Source organism: Stenella coeruleoalba (genome assembly GCF_951394435.1).
Source record: "Stenella coeruleoalba genome assembly, chromosome: 1".
NCBI classification, from domain to species: Eukaryota; Metazoa; Chordata; class Mammalia; order Artiodactyla; family Delphinidae; genus Stenella; species Stenella coeruleoalba.
The window spans coordinates 131,857,406-131,876,705 of NC_137169.1; the positions used below are offsets into that span (position 1 = coordinate 131,857,406).

A 19,300-nucleotide genomic window follows, 5' to 3' on the forward strand; every position below is an offset into this window, starting at 1 on the left:
ACAAAACGTTGATCTTCAATAAGCAGTGGTGGCTCCAAGTTTTCTAAAGTGTTTCTCATACTCTCTTACTGTTTGGATTTAGAAAGCAGTTGCCTTTGTCAAGACCCATTTCTGAATATTCTCTTTTTATTTTCATTCTTGCTTGCAAATTGGCCAATTCTTTCTAACTTCACCTCTTTTGATGCTATGTTAAATGCAGTCAGCGGCACACAAGGCACATTCCTTGGCTGTAGCCGTCACTCCAATCTCTGACTCCATCTTCACACTGCCTTCTCTTTGTGTGTGTAATCTCCCTCTGCCCCTCTTTTTTCCAGTTTTACTGAAATTTTGGTAGAGGTTGCATAAATCTGTAGATGGACATTTTAACAATATTAATTCTTCTGGTCCATAAACATGAGATATCTTCCCATTCGTTTCTGTCTCCTACAATTTTTTCATCAATGTTTCAAAGCTTTCCTTGTATAGATCAATCACATCTTGATTAAATTTATTCCTAATTAGAGTATTTTTTGATGCTGTTATAAATGGGATTGTTTTCTTAATTTATTTATTGGACAGTTTGTTGTTAATGTATAGGAACACAACAGATCCTGTATGTTGATTTATATCATGCAACTTTACGAAATTCATTTATCCCAATAGCTTTCAATGGAGTCTTTAGGATTTTCTGTATGTTAGATTATGTCATATGCAAGCAGAGACAATTTTATTTCTCCCTTTTTGTTTGACTGACTTTTCTTTCTTTTCCTTGCCAAATTGCTCTGGCTAGGACTCCCAGTACTAAGTTCAATATAAGTGACAAGAGTAGGCAGCCATGTCTCGTTCCTCATCTTAGAGAAAGAATCTTCCATTTTTTATAATTGAGTATGATGTAAACTATAGGTTTGTCGTGTACAGCCTTCATTATGTTGAGGTACATTTCTCCTATACTTAATGTGTTTTGAGTTTTTATCATAAAAGGATGTTGGATTTTGTCAAATGCTTTTTCAGTGGCTACTGAGATGATCAAATCATTTTTATTTCATTCTATTAAGGTGATGCTCACATTTATTGACTTGCATACGTTGAATCATCCTTGTATCCCAAGGATAAATCCCACTTGATCATGGTATATGATCCTTTTAATGTGATATTGAATTTGGTTTGCCAGTAATTTGTTGTGGATTTTTGTATCCATGTTCAAAGGGCTACTGGCCTATAATTTTCTTTTATTGTAGTCTCCTTATCTGGCATTAATATCAGGGTAATGCTGGCCTTCTAAAATGAATTTGGAAGTGATCCCACCACTTCAATGTTTTGAAAGAATTTAAGAAGGTGTGGTATTAATTTTTCTTTAAATGTTTGGAAGTATTCTCCAGTGAAACCATCTGGTCTTGGACTTTTCTTTCTTGGGAGATAATTGATTAATGATTCAATCTCCTCACTCACTATTGGTCTGTTCAGTTTTCTATTTCTTTATGATTCAGTCTTGGTAGATTATATGTTTCTAATAATTTAACCATTTCTTCTAGGTTATTGAATTTGTTGGCGTATAATTGTTCCTAGTAGTCTCATGATACACTGTATTTCTGTGCTATCCGTGTAATGCCTCCTCTTTCATTTATATTTATTGAGTACCCTCTCTTTTTTTCTTGGCTAGTCAAGGATTTGTCAATTTTATTTTTTTAAAAAAACAACTCTAGGGGCTTCCCAGGTGGTGCAGTGGTTGAGAGTCCGCCTGCCGATGCAGGGGACCGTGCTCCGGTCCGGGAAGATCCCACACGCCGTGGAGCAGCTGGGCCCGTGAGCTATGGCCGCTGAGCCTGCGCATCCGGAGCCTGTGCTCCGCAACGGGAGAGGCCACAACAGTGAGAGGCCCGCGTACCGCAAAAAAAAAAAAAAAAAAAAAAAAAAACTTCGTTTCATTAATCTTTTGTATTATTTTTCTGATCTCTATTTCATTTATTTCTGCTCTGAGTTTTTTTCTTTCCTTCAGCTAACTTGGGGCTAGGTTTGTTCCTTTTCTACTTCCTTGAGTTATAAAGTTAAGTTGTTTAAGATCTTTCTCTTTGCTTAATGTAGGCATTTATTGCTATAAATTTCCCTCTTAGAACTGCTTTTCTGTACCCCATGAGTTTTGGTATGTTGTGTTTCTATTTTCCTTTGTTTCAAGACATTTTAGAGTCCCTTTTTGATTTCTTCTTTGACCCACTGGTTATTCAGGAGTGTACTGTTTAATTTCCACATATCTGTGAATTTTCCATGATTCTTCTTGTTATTGATTTCTAGTTTTATGTCATTATAGTCAGAAAAAAATAGTTTGTTTCTCTCTTCATACCTAGTAAAATTTATTTCTATAATTACGCGCTCTGATGTTGGGTACACATATATTTAAAATTGTTACATCCTCTTGATGAGTTGACCCCTTTCTCACTATATAACAACCTTCTTTATCTTTTGTTATAGACTTTGTTAAAATCTATTTTGTCCAATATATACAGAGCTACCCATGATCTTTTGTTTGTTTCTTGCATGAAATAATCTTTTTCCCTCCGTTTACTTTCAGCTTATGTGTGTCTTGAAGCTGAAGTGAGTCTCCTATAGGCAGCATATAGTTGGGTCTTGTTTTTTGTTTATTTGTTTATGTATTTAGCTGCTCTATAAATATTGATTGAGAGTTTGATCCTTTTACATGTACAGTAATTATTGATAGGTAAGGACTTACTACTGACATTTTTTTCATTGTTTTCTGGCTGTTTTATATTTCTTTCTCGCTTTCTTCTTCTCTTTCTGTCTTGCTTTTGAGTTGATGATTTTCTTTAATGGTATTCTGTTTTCTTTCCCTTTCTCTTTTATGTACCCACTATAGGTTTGTGCTTTGTGGTTACCATGAGGTTTATAAAATACATCTTATAAGTTAATTTTAAGTTGGTAACAACTTAACTTTGGTCACATTCAAAAACTCTACCCTTTTACCTCCTCCCTTATTTTATATTTTGATATAAAAATTTGTAACTTTTTATATGGTGTATTTATTAACAAGTTATTATAGTTATTTGTAATACTTTATTCTTTTAATCTTTATACTACAGTTAAGAGGGATTTACATACCACAACTACAGTATTAGAGTTCTGAATGTGACAGTATACTTACCTTTACCAGTTAGCTTTACACTTTTATTAGTTTTTATGCTGTCACATACATTCATTGTATTCTTCAGCTCCAGAATTTCTGGTTTTCCATCTCCTTGTTGAACCTCTCATTTTGTTCATATATTGTTTTTCTCATTTTGTTGAGGTGTCTATGTTCTCTCATAGCTCTCCAGCTTCCTTAAAACAATTATTTTGAGATCTTTGTCAGGCAATTCATAGACGTCCGTTTCTTTGGGAGTGGTTACTGAAAATCATTGTGTTCCTTTGGGGATATCATGTTTCCTTGATTTGCAGTGTTCCTCGAACCTTGCATTGCTGTCTTCATATTTGGAGCAGCAGTCACCTCCTCTAGTCTTTACTGACTGGCTTTAGGAGAAAATTAACTTCACCGGTCAGCTCAGCTAACGATTCTGAGGCTCTCTCAGACCTCTTCTACGGATGTGCCTGCTCTACACCTCTTGTTTCCTCTTGCAGGGGGGAATTTTTAAGAGTGTATGCCTCCTCTAAATCCTGCAAAGCCAGGCCAAGCGTTGAGAGCCTTCCATGTGGGTCCCCTGGAGCAGTTCCCTGAAATGCTCAAGCTTGTGTGTATGCTCCCAGTTCTGAGCGCTGGCCAGGCTTTCTGTGTGTTCTCACACTCCACCTACAAAGGCTTGCTCCGACCATCTGTCGGGGTGCATGGGGGTCAGCCACGAGGCAGGAGGGGGTGAGGCACGTGGAGCATTAGGATTGCCCCTGGGCCAGCTGGGGGCTCCATGGGAGAGGTATCCCAAAAAGCTCATTGATGGTCTTCTTGATGGAGTCCGTGACACGTCCACAGTCCTCTGATGAGTTCTGAGTCCTGACTGCTGTGCTCCCAGCCTCTCCCAATCTCTCAGCCGTGCCCATCACCTCAATTTTCTTGGTGAGGTGAGAAAGAAGTGGGCATCTTGGGCTGTGTCCTGCACACCTGGAGAGGCCAGGTGCTCACTCACAATGCACTCACTTTCCTCCATGGGAGGAATTGGGGTCTGAGGGGGTTTCCCTCATCATTGAGCTGTGCTGCCTTGGCAGAGGGGTGATGCATGTAAAGTGAAATTATTCTTACCCTCTTCAACTGTCTTTTCTTGTGTTTTTTTTCTCCAATAGCATGCTATAACTTCTCCACTGGACTCCTGGACACCCACAAAAGTACTTTTCTACACAAGTGGTTGTCAAAAATTAATGTTCTAGGAGGGATAACAGTGGAAAACTCCTATTTTGTCAGCTTGCTGAAATCACTAAAAAATATCCCATTGGAAAGTATAGAATGCTCAGATGCACATACATTATGGGTATAACAGCAATGGTTTTACAATTCAACACCATTAATAATATGACTATAATTTTCTTAAGTTCTCATTTTTAATATTACATGTAAATATGCTGAATTATGTTTCAAAATTAAATGCACTCTTTTCATCTGCCAGTTCCTAACTCCTTATTTCTTTAAACTGAATTAAACAGAAGTACTCCAAAAGCTGTGACAGACATCACAATCAATATTTAGACATTATCCCATTTCTAATAGGCACTGTTGTCACATTAACAGGCAACTTCATTAGAGGCTTTGGAAATAAAATATCTGGGTTCAAATTTCCAAGGAACCTGCTCTACAACTCAGAAATAATAATTGGAGGAGAGGTAACAAACAAATTAAGTGGTTGCTCAATAATAAAAGCATATGACATCTATCTGTATAAAATCTGACATCAAGTTGAATAAGAGGGCAGAATTAAATAGTTAAATTCATAACAAATAATTGAAATTCACATAATCTTTCAAAAGTAACATTTTAGTTTCCCTGCTTTAACATTCACCTTCGCCAACCTTGAAGATTTCCGTTCCACACTTCCCATTAGATCCTCACTCAGTACTTGGGATAGTCTTTACGCCTATTTGATTTAATTCTAACGGACTCTTAACATTTCTCGTAAACCATTTAGTGGAATAACTTATTCAAAAAGCATATAACAGGGCTTCCCTGGTGGCGCAGTGGTTGAGAGTCCGCCTGCCGATGCAGGGGACACGGGTTCGTGCCCCGGTCCGGGAGGATCCCGCATGCCACGGAGCGGCTGGGCCCGTGAGCTGTGGCCGCTGAGCCTGCGTGTCCGGAGCCTGTGCTCCGCAACGGGAGAGGCCACAACAGTGAGAAGCCCGCATAGCGCATTAAAAAAAAAAAAAAAAAAAGCATATAACAGGACTTCACTGGTGGTGCAGTGGTTAAGAATCCGCCTGCCAATGCAGGAGGCACAGGTTCCAGCCCTGGTCCAGGAATATCCCACATGCCACGGAGCAACTAAGCCCGTGCGCCACGACTACTGAGCCTGCGTGCCACAACTACTGAAGCCTGCACACCTAGAGCCCGTGCTCCACAAGAGAAGTCACCACAATGAGAAGCCCGTGCACCGCAACGAGGAGTGGCCCCCACTCGCTGCAGCTGGAGAAAGACCGTGTGCAGCGGTGAAGACGCAATGCAGCCAAGAAAAAATAAATTGAATTAATTTTTAAAAAAAGCATATAAGTACCTGTGGAAACTTTGTACAACACAGAAAAGTCATTCATTTCAAGTACATTTCTTTTTTTTTTTTTTTTTTTTTGCGGTACGCGGGCCTCTCACTGCTGTGGCCTCTCCCGTTCTGGAGCACAGTCTCCGGATGCGCAGGCTCAGCGGCCACGGCTCACGGGGACAGCCGCTCCGCGGCACGTGGGATCTTCCTGTACCGGGGCACGAACCCGCGTCCCCTGCATCGGCAGGCGGACTCCCAACCACTGCGCCACCAGGGAAGCCCTCAAGTACATTTCTTGATAGTCTATAAAAATATTTAGTGAACCATTAAATGTAAAGGTTAGTACATGTAAAGGTTTGAATCTTAAAGAACCATCAGAAAGGAAAATGTTTAGCAACAAAATAAGCATTCATCAAGAAAGCATGCTAGGGCTTCCCTGGTGGCGCAGTGGTTGAGAGTCCGCCTGCCGATGAAGGGGACGCGGGTTCGTGCCCCAGTCCGCGAGGATCCCACATGCCGCGGAGCAGCTGGGCCCGTGAGCCATGGCCGCTGAGCCTGCGTGTCCAGGGCCTGTGCTCCGCAACGGGAGAGGCCACAACAGTGAGAGGCCCGCGTACCGCAAAGAAAAAAAAAAAAGAAAGCATGCTAAAAAATAAGAAAACAGCATGTATTCTATTTCTATTTGAAGTTTTTTTAAAGCCATTTGCATAAAGTCAGGGGGGAAATAACTCTTGAATAAAATAATATTCCATTCTTATTTCCATATTTTCAAATGATTGGTTTAGATGAATGACTTGCTTTCCATTCTCTTTTGGTTACAGAATTTGTATCTTACAGTGGATAAATAACTAGTTTTTATTTTAAACTTTATAGGTTCAAAAATACTTGAAACTGTCAAACAAATTCAAAAGCTACATTGGCATGATGTTAATGTTTAAAATATTTCAAAATGTTGGATTTTATAGAAAAATATCAAAGCAATATAAATTAATCCATTGAGACAGGAGAAAATTAGGAGGATAGGGAGGAGGAAAGAGAGAAAGTAAAGAAGGGAATAGGTCAGGACAGTAGGTGAAAAGGAAGACAGGAGAGGAGGAAAAGGAGAGCAAGTAAATAGGATGGGAAGCAGGGCTGACAAAAGGAAGGAAAGAAATTAGGTAGCTCACCGGGATGACCTAAACACTTACTCAAGAGACTGTTATACTTTAAAAATGTGTCACTGACTCTGATGTATATCAAATAAAAATTTTAATCCTCTTAGCATAAAATTAAAAGTCGTGTCTTGACTGACTCCTGCCCATTTTCTAGACTCAGCTCTGAGCACTTGCCAATATAAACCCTCAACTCTAATGACAGCAAATTAGCTACAATTGATGACTACAGCAACCTTTCTCAGACCACTGGACACATGCCTTTTGGTCTTGCCTTTTTCTCCCTCCCTCTTCCCTTTTCACCTTCCTTCTCTGGTCTTCTAGTCCTACAAGCATTTCTCAGTGTCAGTTCCAACCTTGACTTCTCGCTTAAGTGTTCCCTGATCTGTCCTGCTCTTCATCAGGAAATACTGTGTCCCCTCCTCAGTGCTCATTAGCAACCTGTGAAAACCTCTGTTCTAGCACCTAACATGTGTATCGTGCTGTACACAGATATGAATTGCATGACTATAGAACTAACCATCACCATACCCTCAGTGATGAGTTCATTACTAAATTCTTAGAAAGTAATAAATGTTTACGATTATGAGAATTAGGAGATGTTAATTACTATGAGACTGAGTGACTGAGCAAGTTTCATTATGAATTAAATTCCCTTTAAAGAAAGTCATATAAATTAATTATGCTACTCACTTATACTGGTCAAATTTGCTTGATAATTTCCAACACTTTCCACAGTTTGTTGACTATAGTCCTAGACTAACATTTAATTATTGCAAAATGAACTTTTCATGAATTAGCCAGAATCCTGTGTATAAGAAGTCTACATAGAGTTCACAAAGTTCAAAAACATGCCAATTCTGTACAAAATAAGGTCTGTGCAGCTCAGGGTGCTGCTGCTGCAGAGGCTGCAGGAGCATTTGGTAATTAAACTGAGCTTTGGGGAATTTTAAATGTCGGCAAACACATTTTAAATTTTAAATCTGTTGTTTGAAGAGGCGTTGCTGGGTAGAGGTTATACTATAGGAAATAAAAGATGTTTCAGCTTAACTTGTACTTTTTATATGGTTAAATGAGCACAACAAATATTTGTGGAGATATAGTGTGATTTCAGTGAAATCGTGTTGAGAACTCCAGTGAATATAATATAAAACATTTCTGTATAATGATTTGATTATGCATGAGTTAGCTAGTAGCTATGAATTTGTTTTTAAATTTCTTATATTGGCTATTACTTAGTTTTGTCATTTTAACCTGGGATTCAATATGAGTAAAGTATAATAGTTATTTGGCACCATCTGTCTTAGAAATGCCTGTTCATCTGTGCATATTGACTTGGAAGCTACGACAAAATAGAACCAAATTAAGCAACTACAAGACAGGAAGCAATATGCAAAATACACAGTAAATGTAAATGAGATGCAATATATTCAACTAGGCATCTCAAAACCAGGAAGTTGGAAAAGACCTGAAGGAATTTGAGAGGGCACAGCACAACAGACTTGGGAAGAATGAGTAATTCATAAATTAGATTAAGTCCTTAAATATGTATGGCTTGGGTGAAAGGCATCTGAAATTGTGATCACTGACAACAAATATTTGAGAAGCATAAACATCAACAAGAAAAGGAAAAACTGGCATGGTCATAAAATTAAGCAGAAAACATTTAAAAACAAAACAACAATTTTAGCAAAGCTGGGTCAAATAACAATTGTTCAGTCTAACAAAAATCTTGGAGAATAGTACGAATCAGAAGCTAAAAAGTTTAATATGTAATCAAAGAAGTATAGTTGCGGGCTTCCCTGGTGGCGCAGTGGTTGAGAGTCCGCCTGCCGATGCAGGGGACACAGGTTCGTGCCCCGGTCCGGGAAGATCCCACATGCCGCGGAGCGGCTGGGCCCGTGAGCCATGGCCGCTGAGCCTGCGTGTCCGGAGCCTGTTGCTCCACAACGGGAGAGGCCACAACAGTGAGAGGCCCGCGTACCGCAAAAAAATACACACAAAAAAAAAAAAAAAAAAGAAGAAGTATAGTTGCTTATTTTTGGAAGGGACTTTGAAGGTTTTCTTTTTAATGTTATATCCAGTGCTTAATATGTTTGCAAACATAGCTTGAAGGCCTCCAGAGATATAAAGATAACCTACCAGTTGAACTCATATGGGGGGGGGGAGTTTCTAATTACTACTACCACTAATATACTGCTAGCAATAATGTATTAAAATAGACTTATAAATTAATGGTTACAATATAATGAGAACTTGCATAGCATTTCAGGACACAAGACTTCTTCCCTGGCACCATGACACTAGATCACTCCATATCTGCCAGAAACACACGCCGAGAAAACTGAGTGCCCTTTGACTCTTCACAAAAACAGCCCCACGCTTATTTCTGTCATAGCATTTCCACGCTATTTTGTAATTTTTGATTGCCTCCTTCCTCCCCTCTAAATTTCAGCTGTGTGAACACTGCATTTTCATCATTTTATTTGTAGTACCTGATACAAAGCTTGGCAAACCATTAATTATTCAATAAATGTTTTTAAACTACAAATATGGGACTTTGAGAAGCTGAGCTCATTGGAAATTTTAATATTCAGGAAAAGTATTAAGGAAATATTAGGGCTCACACAGATTCACAGGCATAGTTAGACGTGGAACAGTTAGAAGTAAATGAGGAGGGCGTTCCACATGAAGAAATCATAATAAAAAATGGTCAGATGTCGTATGGCATCTTCTAACTTTAGCTACCATTAGCAAGGATAGCTATCTAAACTTTAGATGTTCTATTAATCTTTTTTCAAACTCTACTTATGTATTTATATTGAAGTATAGTTGATTTATAATGTGTTAGTTTCAGGTGTACAGCAAAGTGATTCAGTTATACATACATATATATCTATTTTTTTCAGATTTTTCCTTATAGCTTATTACAAAATACTGAGTATAGTTCCCTGTGCTATATAGTAGGTCCTTACTAACTATTTCATATATAGGTGTGTATTATATTAATCCCCAACTCCTAATTTATCCCTCCCCACCCCTTCCCATTTGGTAACCATAAGTTCGTTTTCTGTGTCTGTGGGTCTCTTTCTGTTTTGTATATAAGTTCATTTGTATCATTTTTTAAAGATTTATATCACACATAAGTGATATCATATGATAGTTGTCTTTCTTGGGCTAACTTCACTTAGTGTGGTAATCTCTAGGTCTCTCCATGTTGCTGCAAATGGCATTATTTCAATTTTTTCAGCTGAGTAATATTCCTTTGTATAACTATACCTCTTTATCCATTCAGCTGTAGATGGACATTTAGGTTGCTTCCATGTCTTGGCTATTGTAAATAGTGCTGCTATGAACACTGGGATGTAATCTTTTCAGGTTATGGTTTTCTCCAGATATATGTGCAGGAGTGGGATCATAGGGTATCTGTATTTTTAGTTTTTTAAGGAACCTCCATACTGTTCTCCATAGTGGCTGTACCAATTTACATTACCACCAACAGCGTAGGAGGGTTCCCTTTTCTCAACACCCTCTCCAGCATTTATTATTTGTAGACTTTTTGATGATGGCCATTCCAACCAGTGTGAGGTGATACCTCATTGTAGTTTTGATTTGCATTTCTCTAATAATTAGCAATGCTGAGCATCTTTTCATGTGCCTTTTGGCCACCTGTATGTCTTCACTAATCTTTAAATTACAACATAAGCATAAAATTTTTTTCTGAGGATTCAGAAAGCTTCACTTTTTCTTAAACTGTTTAAAATATAGCAAGCACAATTACAAATGAAAGTTAGACAAGATATTTTTCATGTCCTTCCCTACTTCCCCCCCCATTAAAAATATGAATAAGAAAGATTAACATGGGTAGCTGATAACTTATGCTAATACTAAGCATTCAATTAATAACTTATTATTTAACTATTGTATGTAATAGACTCCTTCCCCTTACACACACACAAGGAAGAAGAAAAGGAGGAGGAGGAGGACAGAGGGGAAAAGAAAAATCATAAGATTAGTCTGAAAGGAATCCTACTCAAAGGATCTCAGCTAGGAACCTCTCATGGATTCCAGGTATCAGATGTTTTGGATCACGAGTGTCTAAGAAACATTCTTATGGGAGGGCCTTTACAGTAGTCTACCTGCACATTGATTCCTCGTGTACATTTGTTGAAGTCAATGCATTCTCCACAATTCCCCACTGAGAGTAAAAAAATAAATGCTGTGATAGTAGAATGCACGTGGAGGAATATAAGTATATGAAGAAGAAAGATATAAAAATCAGGTCAGGTAGGGAGGAGATGAGGAAATTGGTTGAATAATTTTTATCAACTATTGGAAATCACCATGATGCATGTTTGAGATCAGTAAAGAAAGAAATTTCTAATAAATAGAGCTAGTCAAGATGAAACAGTTTCAGAAAGTAATGAACTCCGACAGCGGGAAATGCTCAAGCAGAAGCTAAGTGACCATCTGTCAGGGATGTTGTAGAAGGGAGACTCTCACTGAGTGGGAGGTTATGCTAAATTATCTCTAAGGCTATTTCCAACCCCTGAGATTCTATAATTCAATGAAGGTGAGCTTGAAGAAAACCCCAAAGAACTATTAAATAACTCTGTGTATTCAAACATATATATCAGCAGTTAATTTCAAACCAACCATTAACTTCATCTAAGAATTTAATTTGTCTCAGAAATTTGAAGAAAATGGTCATAAAAAGGAAATAGAAAAATCCCTTACCTGCATGGATGATCTATTTAATGGTTTTCAAATTATGCTCTTTATATATCTTGGGAACAGAGAGAAACCTTGCAGCTATTTCAGAGGCATCCTCAAGGCAGAAAGTATTGGAGGGCAGAAAAAGGAAGATAAGCAAGTGAGGTTTCAGATCCCCCAGATCCACTATAACCAGGACAGTTCAACCTTTATCTCTATTTTATATATTGAATTTCTGAGTAACATATATTATTTGAATAAGATAATTCATGGCTTAGGAATTTTGATCAGAACTAACCTAGTTCATGCAAGAATAATACAATTTCTGGTTAAATCAGCATTAAAAAATAACATCAAATTACAGAATATTACAGATTCATTGTCAAAGTTATAGGAAAATAGTTTTTCCTCAGGGAAAAACTATGTAAATATGCTATCAAGTGACTATTTCAAATAATCAACATTTTGGTCCACTAGAATGTATGGATCATGGGTATTTGAGGATATCAACAATTACATATTTTATTGATAAGTTCCCCAAATCAAGAAAAATACTTGGTATAGAGACAGTGATCATTAAAGTTTATTGGACTAATTAATTAATAGAAATGTCAGTGTTTTTCCAATTTAGATTAATTTCAAAAATACTACGTTGAGAGTTCTGCTTTTAGCTAGGATGTTCACCCAAAAAAAAGAAAAAATCACTTCTGCCTTAATTCTGAGAAAAGCCTAGATAAAATGAAATACTATATATTTCTTTAAAGCCACTGAAGAACAGTGGGTACAAAAATTCCAGAGATGGATAAACTCTCCCTTAAAAGTAGCCACTTATAAGCATGAAATATTAGCTAATTCTGAAGGCCACTGAGCAAGAGTTAGCTTTCTTCAATCAGAAAAATTTTGCTGATAAAAGAACTAAGATAATTGTAATAGTGATGAATCTGCTGGTATGATGGATAGGAATCTGAAGGTATCTCAAATACAGAGTTGTCCTTCCTGTCCACTGATATTACCCCAAAGAACATTTGTAGAAGAAGGCTGGACAGAAGGAGATCTGATCATCTAATAGTACAGGTGGAAGCAGTCTGCTCTCACAAGACACTTGAAAGCAGAGGTAAAATGATGGTCACTAACCCAATCTGGACTTGGTCCAAAACTTCAGTAGATCATAAAGATGAACCCCTCACTCTGGACACTTGGCAAAGGAAAGTGCACGAACTTTCTGAAAGAAAATATTATCTGCTTCAGTCTCTACCGTTCTTTCATATACGATAAATAACACACAATAAAAATATATGGCTCTTAGATAGCCTCATCCACCAGAGGGCAGACAGCAGAAGCAAGAAGAACTACAACCCTGCAGCCTGTGGAAAACCACATTCAATAAAGATAGACAAGATGAAAAGGCAGAGGGCTATGTACCAGATGAAGGAACAAGATAAAACCCCAGAAAAACAACTAAATGAAGTGGAGATAGACAACCTTCCAGAAAAAGAATTCAGAATAATGACAGTGAAGATGATCCAGGACCTCGGAAAAAGAATGGAGGCAAAGATCGAGATGATGCAAGAAATGTTTAACAAAGATCTAGAAGAATTAAAGAACAAACAGAGATGAACAATACAATAAGTGAAATGAAAAACACACTAGAAGGAATCAATAGCAGAATAACTGAGGCAGAAGAAGGGATAAATGACCGGGAAGACAGAATGGTGGAAGTCACTGCTGTGGAACAGAATAAAGGAAAAAGAATGAAAAGAAATGAAGACAGCCTAAGAGACCTCTGGGACAACATTAAATGCAACAACATTCACATTAACAGGGTCCCAGAAGGAGAAGAGAAAGAGAAAGGACCTGAGAAAATATTTGAAGAGATTATAGTCGAAAACTTCCCTAACATGGGAAAGGAAATAGCCACCCAAGTCCAGGAAGTGCAGAGAGTCCCATACAAGATAAACCCAACGAGAAATACAAGACACATAGTAATCAAATTGGCAAAAATTAAAGACAAAGAAAAATTATTGAAAGCAGCAAGGGAAAAAAGACAAATAACATACAAGGGAACTCCCATAAGGTTAACAGAGGATTTCTCAGCAGAAACTCAACAAGCCAGAAGGGGGTGGCATGATATACTTAAAGTACTCAAAGGGAAGAACCTACACCAAAGATTACTCTACCTGGCAAGGATCTAATTCAGATTCGATGGAGAAATCAAAAGCTTAACAGACAAGCAAAAGCTAAGAGAATTCAACACCACTAAACCAGCTCTACAACAAATGCTAAAGGAACTTCTCTAAATGGGAAACACAAGAGAAGAAGAGGAGCTACAAAACCAAACCCAGAACAATTAAGAAAATGGTAATAGGAACATACATATCAATAATTACCTTCAACATGAATGGATTAAATGCTCCCACCAAAAGACACAGGCTTGCCGAATGGATACAAAAACAAGACCCATATACATGCTGTCTAAAAGAGACCCACTTCAGACCTAGGGACACATTCAGACTGAAAGTGAGGGGATGGAAAAAGATATTCCATGCATGTGGAAATCAAAAGTAAGCTGGAATAGCAATACTCATATCAGATAAAATAGACTTTAAAATAAAGAACGTTACAAGAAACAAGAAAGGACATTACATAATGATCAAGGGATCAATTCAAGAATAAGAAATAACAACTATAGATATAAATGCACCCAACATAGGAGCACCTCAATACATAAGGCAACTGTTAACAGTTATAAAAGAGGAAATCAACAGTAACACAAAAAGAGTGGGGAACCATTATTGGGCAGATCATCGAAACAGAAAATTAATAAGGAAAGACAAGCTTTAAATTATACAATAGACCAAATAGATTTAATTGACATTTATAGGATATTCCATCCAAAAACAGCAGATTACACTTTGTTCTCAACTTCACATGGAACATTCTCCAGGATAGATCACACCTTCAGTCACAAATCAAGCCTCAGTAAATTTAAGAAAATATAAATCATATCAAGCATCTTTTCTGACCACAGTGCTATGAGATTAGAAATTAATTACAGGGAAATAAACGTAAAAAACACAAACATATGGAGGCTAAACAACACGCTACTAAATAACCAAGAAATCACTGAAGAAGTCAAAGAGGAAATCAAAAAATACCTAGAGACAAATGATAATGAAAACACGATGATCCAAAACCTATGGGATGCAGCAAAAGCAGTTCTGAGAGGGAAGTTTACAGCTATACAAGCCTACCTGAAGAAACAAGAAAAATCTCAAATAAACAATCTAACCTTAAACCTAAAGAAACTAGAGAAAGAAGAACAAACAAAACCCAAAGTTAGCAGAAGGTAAGAAATCGTAAAGATCAGAGCAGAAATAAATGAAATAGAAACAAAGAAAACAATAGCAAAGATCAATAAAACTAAAAGCTGGTTCTTTGAGAAGATAAACAAAATTGATAAAGCATTAGCCAGACTCATCAAGAAAAAGAGAGAGAGGACTCAAATCAATAAAATTAGAAATGCAAAAGGAGTAGTTACAACAGACACCGCAGAAATACAAAGCATCCTAAGAGACTACTACAAGCAACTCTATGTCGATAAAATGGACAACCTGGAAGAAATGGACAAATTCTTAGAAAGGTATAACCTTCCAAGACTGAACCAGGAAGAAACAGAATATATGAACAGACCAATCACAAGGAATGAAATTGAAACTGTGATTAAGAATCTTCCAACAAACAAAAGTCCAGAACCAGATGGCTTCACAGGTGAATTCTATCAAACATTTAGAGAAGAGCTAACATCCATCCTTCTCAAACTCTTCCAAAAAATTGCAGAGGAAGGAACACTCCCAAACTCATTCTATGAGGCCACCATCACCCTGATACGAAAACCACACAAAGATACTACAAAAAAAGAAAACTGCAGACCAATATCACTGATGAATATAGGTGAAAAAATCCTCAACAAAATACTAGCAAACAGAATCCAACAACACATTAAAAGGATCATACACCATGATCAAGTGGGATTTATCCCAGGGATGCAAGGATTCTTCAATATATGCAAATCAGTCAGTGTGATACACCATATTAACAAACTGAAGAAGAAAAACCATACGATCATCTCAATAGATGTATAAAAAGCTTTTGACAAAATTCAACACCCATTTATGATAAAAACTCTCCACAAAGTGGGCATAAAGGGAACCTACCTCAACATAATAAAGGCCATAAACGACAGACCCACAGCAAACATCATTCTCAATGGTGAAAAACTGAAAGTATTTCCTCTAAGGCCAGGAACAAGACGAGGATGTCCACTCTCGCCACTATTATTCAACATAGTTTTGGAAGTCCTAGCCACGGCAATCAGAGAAGAAAAAGAAATAAAAGGAATACAAACTGGAAAAGAAGAAGTAAAACTGTCACTGTTGGCAGATGATATGATACTATACATAGAGAATCCTAAAGATGCCATCAGAAAACTACTAGAGCTAATCAATGAATCTGGTAAAGTTGCAGGATACAAAATTAATGCACAGAAATCTCTTGCATTCCTATACACTAATGATGAAAAATCTGAAAGAGAAATTAAGGAAACACTCCCATTTACCATTGCAACAATAAGAATAAAATACCTAGGAATAAACCTACCTAGGGAGACAAAAGAACTGTATGCAGAAAACTATAAGACACTGTTGAAAGAAACTAAAGATGATACCAACAGATGGAGAGATATACCCTGTTCTTGGATTGGAAGAATCAATATTGTGAAAATGACTATACTACCCAAAGCAATCTACAGATTCAATGCAATCCCTATCAAATTACCAATGGCATTTTTTACAGAACTAGAACAAAAAATCTTAAAATTTGTATGGAGACACAAAAGACCCCAAATAGCCAAAGCAGTCTTGAGGGAAAAAAACGGAGCTGGAGGCATCACACTCCCTGACTTCAGACTATACTACAAAGCTACAGTAATCAAGACAATACAGCACTGGCACAAAAACAGATATATAGATCATGGAACAGGATAGAAAGCCCAGAGATAAACCCACGTACCTGTTGTCAACTAATCTATGACAAAGGAGGCAAGTATATACAGTGGAGAAAAAAGTCTCTTCAATAAGTGGTGCTGGGAAAACTGGGCAGCTACATGTAAAAGAATGAAATTAGAACACTCCCTAACACCATACACAAAAATAAACTCAAAATGGATTAAAGACCTAAATGTAAGGCCAGACACTATCAAACTCTTAGAGGAAAACATAGGAAGAACATTCTTTGACATAAATCACAGCAAGATCTTTTTTGATCCACCTCCTAGAGTAATGGAAATAAAAACAAAAATAAACAAATGGGACCTAATGAAACTTAAAACCTTTTGCAAAGCAAAGGAAACTATACACAAGACGAAAAGACAACACTCAGAATGGGAAAAAATATTTGCAAACGAATCAACGGACAAAGGATTAATCTCCAAAATATATAAACAGCTAATGCAGCTCAATATTAAAAAAAACAAGCAACCCAATCAAAAAATGGGCAGAAGATCTAAATAGACATTTCTCCAAAGAGAACATACAGATGGGCTAGAAGCATGTGAAAAGCTGCTCAACATCACTAATTATTAGAGAAATGCAAATCAAAATTCCAATGAGTTATCACCTCAAAGCAGTTAGAATGGGCATCATCAGAAAATCTACAAACAACAAATGCTGGAGAGGGTGTGGAGAAAAGGGAACCCTCTTGCACTGTTGGTAGGAATGTAAATTGATACAGGCACTATGGAGAACAGTATGGAGGTTCCTTAAAAGACTAAAAATAGAATTACCATATGACCCAGCAATCCCACTACTGGGCATATACCCAGAGAAAAGCAGAATTCAAAAAGACACACGCACCCCAATGTTCACTGCAGCACTATTTACAATAGCCAGGTCATGGAAGCAACCTAAATGCCCATCAACAGACGAATGGATAAAGAAGATGTGGTACATATATACAATGGAATATTACTCAGCCATAAAAAGGAATGAAATTGGGTCATTTGTAGAGACGTTGATGAATCTAGAGACTGTCATACAGACTGAAGCAAGGCAGAAAGAGAAAAAGAAATATCGCATATATGTGGAACCTAGAAAAATGGTACAGATGAACCAGTTTGCAGGGCAGTAATTGAGACACAGATGTAGAGAACAAACATATGAACACCAAGGGAGGAAAGTGGTGGTGGGGGGGGTGGGGACGATGGTGGGATGAATTGGGAGATTGGGATTGACATGTATACATTGATGTGTATAAAATGGATGACTAATAAGAACGTGCTGTATAAAAAAAAAAAATTATGAGACCAACAAATGAATAGGAAAACATGACCCATAATCTAGAGAAAAAATGATTAACAGAAACAGATCCAACAATGACCCAGACTCAAATTTAACAAGAAATTATATATATGTGTGTGTGTATGGGTATGTATATATATATTTTAGAGTAAATATTTTTCAAAATGGATTAGGAAGATAAGAATTCTACAAATTCTAAAACTAGGAAATCTAAAAAATAACCAAAAGAGAATTATAGAACTGAAAAAAAAAGCATCTTTGAAATAAGAAAATCATTATATGGGCTTAAAGCAGACTAGACACAGTGGAAGAAAAGAGTAGTGAACCCAAATATAGACTAATAGAAATTATTCAAATGGAAGCACAGGGAGAAAACAAAAGAGAAACTCAGAGACCCATGCAATAAGACATATGTTAACATTGAAGCCCCAGATACGGAGGTAAGAAAGGGAATGGGGAAGAAATTTTTTTAAAAATTCCATGGCCATGATTCTTCCACTTTTCCTAAAATAAAGAAATTCATCAACCCATATGTCCAAGAAGCTCAGAGAACACTTTACAGGACAAAATAAAAAACAATAAGAACAAACCCACGTGCATATCATAGGGAAGCTGGGGTTGGGGGGTGGAGAAGAGGACAGTCATATTATGTTCAGGGTGATGAGAATAAAAGCTAAAAAACAAGAGATTTACAACTTAAAAAGGCTGAAAGAAAAATTATTCGTCTTGAATTCCACACCCAATGAAAATATCCTTGACATATGAGAGCAATTACAGAAACTTCCAGACAAATAAAAGCTTCGTAACTTCCTTCCACAAAGCTGCACTGTTAGAACTCTAAAGAGCATTCTTCTGCCAAAGGAAAATGATCCAAGATAGAAAAAAGGAATAAGGAGAACCAGAAAGGGATAATAAATGGGTAAACATAAAATATTATTTTAAACATTTATTTAGAGGACTATTAACTATGTAAAACAAATATAATAATATATTGTGGTATGTACACTAGATGCAGGAATAAATTCCATGCCAACAATAGCTCAAAGAATAGCAACAGTAGTGCTGCATAGTTATTTTGGTGATTGTGAAGTAGACTATTAATTCAAAGAAGACTGTGATAAGTACTTGATCTCTTGTGCAACCACAGAATACAAAACAAAGAGAAACAGCAAAAGAGCCAATGGAGGGATAAAGTGAAATACATATATATACAAGAAAGGGAGAATAGGAAGCACGAAACTGAGAATAGATGACAGGAGCAGAGAGCAAATAAAAAGAAGGTGGACTTAGACCCAAACCTATCATTAATCATATTAAATATAAACAGACTAGTCATTACAAATAAAATATGGAGATTATTTGACTGTTATTTACAATAAACATGCTATTTGTGAGACAATTAAATATAAGGACATGGATGAAA

The 19,300-nt window shown here is 37.0% G+C and overlaps 1 long non-coding RNA gene across 3 annotated transcripts in view; it reads right to left on the bottom strand.

The window, feature by feature from the left end:
- LOC307182557 overlaps positions 1-19,300 on the bottom strand; it is a 585,550-nt gene that overhangs the window by 209,104 nt on the left and 357,146 nt on the right. The window contains exon 7 of one of the 3 annotated variants that reach the window (XR_013827198.1): positions 12,387-12,746. The exons of the other annotated variants lie outside the window; for them this stretch is intronic. This is a non-coding gene — a long non-coding RNA (uncharacterized lncRNA). Of the gene's footprint in view, positions 1-12,386; positions 12,747-19,300 lie in introns of those variants that run through there. 3 annotated transcript variants of the gene reach the window in all.